The sequence below is a fragment of the Oncorhynchus nerka genome, unplaced genomic scaffold, assembly GCF_034236695.1.
Source record: "Oncorhynchus nerka isolate Pitt River unplaced genomic scaffold, Oner_Uvic_2.0 unplaced_scaffold_1023, whole genome shotgun sequence".
Taxonomy (NCBI): Eukaryota; Metazoa; Chordata; class Actinopteri; order Salmoniformes; family Salmonidae; genus Oncorhynchus; species Oncorhynchus nerka.
The window spans coordinates 191,473-198,617 of NW_027040279.1; the positions used below are offsets into that span (position 1 = coordinate 191,473).

General features: G+C 44.2%; 1 pseudogene; it reads right to left on the minus strand.

Annotated features, from left to right (window-relative positions):
• Positions 1 to 5,713: 5,713 nt before the first annotated feature.
• LOC135570215 (2-aminoethanethiol dioxygenase-like) lies at positions 5,714 to 6,734 on the minus strand (annotated as a pseudogene).
• Between the last annotated feature and the right edge of the window lie 411 nt (positions 6,735 to 7,145).

A 7,145-nucleotide genomic window follows, 5' to 3' on the forward strand; every position in this document is an offset into this window, starting at 1 on the left:
ATACTGAAGTTACTGACGATACTGACGCTACTGACGCTACTGACGTTACTGGACGATACTGACGATACTGACGATACTGACGTTACTGACGATACTGGCGTTACTGGACGATACTGGCGATACTGACGTTACTGGACGATACTGACGATACTGACGTTACTGACGATGCTGACGATGCTGGACGATACTGACGATGCTGACGATACTGACGTTACTGACGTTACTGAAGTCACTGAAGTCACTGACGTTACTGACGCTACTGACGATACTGGACGTTACTGGACGTAACTCGACACTGTTGACGCATACTGACGTTACTGACGATACTGACACTGTTGACGATACTGGACGATACTGACGATACTGACACTGTTGACGATACTGACGATACTGACGATACTGACACTGTTGACGATACTCGACGATACTGACGATACTGACGTTACTGGACGTAACTGACACTGTTGACGATACTGATGTTACTGACACTGTTGACGCTACTGACGATACTGACGTCACTGACGATATTGACGCTACTGACGATACTGACGTTACTGAAGTTACTGACGCTACTGACGCTACTGACGCTACTGAAGTTACTGACGTTACTGACGATACTGACGATACTGACGTTACTGACGTTACTGACGATACTGACGCTACTGACGATACTGACGCTACTGAAGTTACTGACTATACTGACGTTACTGACGTTACTGGACGTTACTGAAGTTACTGAAGTTACTGACGTTACTGACGTTACCGGACGATACTGACGATACTGACACTGTTGACGATACTGACGATACTGACGTTACTGACGCATACTGACGCTACTGACGATACTGACGATACTGAAGTTACTGACGATACTGACGTTACTGGCTGCCATTGACGCTACTGACGTTACTGACGATACTGACACTGTTGACGATACTGACGATACTGACGTTACTGACGATACTGACGTTACTGACGATACTGACGTTACTGACGTTACTGACGTTACTGACGATACTGACGTTACTGACGATACTGACGTTACTGGACGTTACTGACGATACTGACGATACTGACGTTACTGACGATACTGGACGTTACTGACGTTACATCGACGATACCGACGCATACTGACGTTACTGACGATACTGACGCTACTGACGCTACTGACGTTACTGACGATACTGACGATACTGACGTTACTGACGCTACTGACGCTACTGACGGTACTGACGTTACTGGACGATACTGACGCTACTGGACGATACTGACGATACTGACGTTACTGACGTTACTCGACGATACTGGACGCTACTGACGTTACTGACGTTACTGACGATACTGACACTGTTGGACGTTACTGACGATACTGACGCTACTGACGCTACTGACGCGATACTGACGCTACTGAAGTTACTGACGTTACTGACGTTACTGACGGTACTGACGTTACTGGACGTTACTCGACGTTACTGACGATACTGACGTTACTGACGTTACTGACACTGTTGACGATACTGACGATACTGACGTTACTGACGATACTGACGTTACTGACGATACTGACGTTACTGACGTTACTGACGTTACTGACGATACTGACGATACTGACGTTACTGACGTTACTGGACGCTACTGAAGTTACTGACGCTACTGACGTTACTGACGATACCGACGTTACTGACGCATACTGACGATACTGACGCTACTGACGCATACTGGCGTTACTGGACGTTACTGACGTTACTGACGATAATGACGTTACTGACGTCACTGGACGGTACTGACGTTACTGAAGTTACTGACGCTACTGACGCTACTGACGCTACTGACGATACTGACGCTACTGACGTTACTGACGATACTGACGATACTGACGTTACTGACGTAACTGACACTGTTGACGATACTGATGTTTTTGACGATACTGACGATACTGACGTTACTGACGTAACTGACACTGTTGACGATCCTGACGTTACTGGACGATACTGACGATACTGACGTTACTGACGTAACTGACACTGTTGACGATACTGACGCTACTGGACGATACTGACGATACTGACGCTACTGACGATACTGACGTTACTGACGATACTGACGTTACTGACGTAACTGACACTGTTGACGATACTGATGTTTTTGACGATACTGACGATACTGACGATACTGACCTTACTGGACGTAACTGACACTGTTGACTGATACTGATGTTTTTGACGATACTGACGATACTGACGATACTGACGTTACTGGCGATACTGACGCTAATGATGATACAATGAGGAAACTGATGAAAAGATGACAATGAGGACACTGATGATACTGATGACAATGAGGAAACTGATGTTACGATGACAATGAAGAAACTGATGATACAATGAGGAAACTGATGATACGATGACAATGAGGACACTGATGATACGATGACAATGAGTACACTGATGATACGATGACAATGAGGAAACTGATGATACAATGAGGAAACTGATGATACAATGAGGAAACTGATGATACGATGACAATGAGGAAACTGATGATACGATGACAATGAGGAAACTGATGTTACAATGACAATGAGGACACTGATGATACGATGACAATGAGGACACTGATGTTACGATGACAATGAGGACACTGATGATACGATGACAATGAGGAAACTGATGATACGATGACAATGAGGAAACTGATGATACAATGACAATGAGGAAACTGATGATACGATGACAATGAGGAAACTGATGATACGATGACAATGAGGAAACTGATGTTACGATGACAATGAGGACACTGATGTTACTGGATGAAGGACCTTGTAGTTTATTGCTCCACATACATTCAGTAACTAAAACCTTCTAAAAACAAACATACAGTAGCCTACGCTGTATATCCTTATAGACAACTCCTTTTCTTACGTTACAGCCTTATTCTGAAATATATTAAATACAAAATAAAAACTCAGCAATCTACACACAATACCCCATAATGACAAAGTGAAAACAGGTTTTTAGACATGTTTACAAACGTATTAAATATAAAAAACAGAACTACCTTATTTACATAAGTATTCAGACTCTTTGCTACAAAAGGCAAACACCTGTCTATATAATGTCACACAGTTGACCCTGCATGTCAGAGCAAAAAATCAAGCCATGAGGTCGAATTGTCCGGAGAGCTCCGAGACAGGATTGTGTCGAGGCACAGATCTGGGGAAGGGTACCAAAAACATTTCTGCAGCTTTGAAGGTCCCCAAGAACACAGTGGCCTCCATCATTCTTAAATGGAAGAAGCTTGGAACCACCAAGACTCTTCCTAGAGCTGGCCGCCCGGCTAAACTGACCAATCAGGGGAGGAAAGGCCTTGGTCAGGGACGTGACCTAGAACCCGTTGGCAGTGGTGGAAAAAGGACTCAGTCCTCATACATACCTTAATAGAAAAGGACTCAGTCCTCATACATACCTTAGTAGAAAAGGACTCAATCCTCATACATACCTTAATAGAAAAGGACTCAGTCCTCATACATACCTTAGTAGAAAAGGACTCAATCCTCATACATACCTTAATAGAAAAGGACTCAATCCTCATACATACCTTAGTAGAAAAGGACTCAAGTAAAAGTGGAAGTCACCCAGTAAAATACTACTTCAGTAAAAGTCTAAAACCATTTGTTTTTAAATATACTTAAGTATCAAAAGTAAAAGCATGAAAAAAAAAAAACTTCTAATAAGCAAACCAGACGGAGCAATTTTCATATTTTATTTATTTACAGATAGCCAGGGTCACACTCAAACTCAGACATCATTTAAAAACAAAGCATTTGTATTTAGTGAGTCCGCCACATCAGAGGCAGTAGGGATGACCAGGGATGTTCTCTGTTTAGTGAGTCCTCCAGATCAGAGGCAGTAGGGATGACCAGGGATGTTCTCTGTTTAGTGAGTCCTCCAGATCAGAGGCAGTAGGGATGACAAGGGATGTTCTCTGTTTAGTGAGTCCTCCAGATCAGAGGCAGTAGGGATGACAAGGGATGTTCTCTGTTTAGTGAGTCCTCCAGATCAGAGGCAGTAGGGATGACCAGGGATGTTCTCTGTTTAGTGAGTCCTCCAGATCAGAGGCAGTAGGGATGACCAGGGATGTTCTCTGTTTAGTGAGTCCTCCAGATCAGAGGCAGTAGGGATGACAAGGGATGTTCTCTGTTTAGTGAGTCCTCCAGATCAGAGGCAGTAGGGATGACAAGGGATGTTCTCTGTTTAGTGAGTCCTCCAGATCAGAGGCAGTAGGGATGACCAGGGATGTTCTCTGTTTAGTGAGTCCTCCAGATCAGAGGCAGTAGGGATGACCAGGGATGTTCTCTGTTTAGTGAGTCCTCCAGATCAGAGGCAGTAGGGATGACCAGGGATGTTCTCTGTTTAGTGAGTCCTCCAGATCAGAGGCAGTAGGGATGACCAGGGATGTTCTCTGTTTAGTGAGTCCTCCAGATCAGAGGCAGTAGGTATGACCAGGGATGTTCTCTTGATAAGTGTGCGAATTGGACCATTTTCTGTCCTGCTAAGCATTCAAAATGTAACGAGTACTATTGGGTGTCAGGGAAAATGTATGAAGTAAAATGTAAATGTTTAAAAGTCAAAAATATAAATAGTAAAGTACAAATACCCCAAAAAATGACTTAAGTTGTATTTTAAAGTATTTTTTACTTAAGCACTTTACACCACTGCCCGATGGTCACTGACAGAGCCCTAGAGTTCCTCTGTGGAGATGGGAGAACCTTCCAGAAGGACAACCATCTCTGCAGCATTCCACCAATCAGGCATTTATAGTAGAGTGGACAGATGGAAGCCACTCCTCAGTAAAAGGCACATGACAGCCCACTTGGAGTTAGCCAAAAGGCACGTAAAGACTCTCAGACCATGAGAAACAAGATTCTCTGGTCTGATGAAACCAAGATTGAACTCTTTGGCCTGAATTCCAAGCCTCACGTCTGGAGGAAACCTGGCACCATCCCCACGGTGAAGCATGGTGGTGGCAGCATCATGCTGTGGGGATGTTTTTGAGCGGCAGGGCCGGCAAGACTAGTCAGGATCAAGGCAAAGATGAATGGAGCAAAGTACAGAGAGATCTTTGATGAAATCCTGCTCCAGGGCGCTCAGGACCTCAGACTGGGGCGAAGGTTCACCTCCAACAGGACAACGACCTTAAGCACACAGACAAGACAACACAGGAATGGCTTCGGGACAAGTCTCTGAATTCTTATGGAAATGTGAAATTGTATTTTTTAAATTTGTAATAAATTAGCAAAACTTTCTAAAAACCTTTTTTGCTTTGTCATTATGGGGTATTGTGATGTCATTATGGCGATATTGTGATGTCATTATGGGGTATTGTGATGTCATTATGGGGTATTGTGATGTCATTATGGCGTATTGTGATGTCATTATGGGGTATTGTGTGTAGATTGATGAGGAAAAACTATTTCATATATTTTAGAATAAAGCTGTTATGTAACAAAATGTGAAAAAAGTCAAGGGGTCTGAATACTTTCCGAAGGCCCTGTATATGCAGTAAGGCTATAGGTAGAACTGTCAGCTGTCCCAAAATAAAAGCCTTCAATTATACACAAAGCTAGTGTTTACACATACACACATTTGTTTGGAATAAATCAAATGAAAGATAGAAAATGTAGTGTGCACATGGAAACTAGACATGATAAATGCTTTCAAAGTTTACATTCAATATTCACATAAGGCATATCATATTTTAAGTGACAAACAAATGGTGTTCAGAGCAATACTTAAACAAAAGGCCTCTGTCCCAGAGTCATTATCCACCTGCAGTCCATTCACCTGCTCCATCTCATGTCCCAGTCACAGTGATTCAGTCTTTTGAAAGTCCTCCGGACGTCCCTATTTGGTCGCAGGAATCCCTGCCTTTACAACACCGACATTAGAAGGAGACCTTGGGCCCGGGGTATGGTTCACCCCCACACCAGAAGCCATCAGGCTGGCCTATCTCTAGTAACCACGTCTCTTCCTCCCACGGCTGCTGCGCCTCTACCTTACTGTCTGCGTCGGGAACAGTCTGTAGGACTTTATAATAATGACAGTCCCTCCCATCTTCAGGGTCATACGGAGGTGCCAGGATGTCGAGGAAAGCAGCCGGTCCATCCACCGTGTCGATCTGATGCAGGTTCTCCCTCTGCGGGGTTAAGATACACGGACTACTGTCATGGGTGAACCACATGGTTGACCGGAGCACAGCCCGCCGCAGAGAGTCCTTCTGGAACGGCAGCAGCGGCGGGTCGAACTGGGTCTCACTCTGCACCTGGTCGAAGGTTTATCAACAAAGTCAAAACACTTGATCTGACTTTCCCGTATAGAACCTTGAGCATTCCCGTTCATACCGGGGTGGTCGTGGAGCGGGATGGAAGCCCCGCTGTTCGGTAAAAACACCCCCATACTGAACGACTCCGTCTCGCAGATGTGCATGTACGTGACAGGTGGGTTGTGTTCGGAATGGGGGCCGTTCGGTTTCATCTTCCAGGTCTGTAGTCCTGACTTCCGTCAGCAGGGTGATTAGATCTCCCCGGTTGTCCGATAATACTTTGTTGTCCCCAATTGCGGATGCATTGAAATCTTTAAATGTGATATTGGCTTGGCTGGCTATTTTCTGAATGAGAGACTTCTTGTTATCCCGTGGCATTTTTCAGGTGGAGACAAATCCGACGCTTATCGATGCTGGTTTCTTCAGACGCAGCTGAGCAACAGGCAGCGAAACGGACAGTTGGAAACGCTCGTTTCTCCTCGAATCTCGCACAATATCGTCACTCCAGGATGGGGCCGCGTTCAAATGAAATAAATGCGCGTCTAAAGTTATAATGTAACGTTTTTCATGGTAAGTAAATATGGTTTTATCTCCAGAGAATATTCACGGTCCAGAATCATTTCCAATCTTATCTGATCGTCACGTCCGCAGTGACAGCGAGCGCGTAGAGGCAATGCATTATGGATCTTGAAGTTTAATTTAAAAGTCGGGCAATATATTTCTGTAATTATCCCCCCCGCACAAAACAATTAAAAACTATACTATTATCCAATGCCTTCACTCAACAGAAGTTGTGCCGGCGAAAATATGATTCTCACATATGT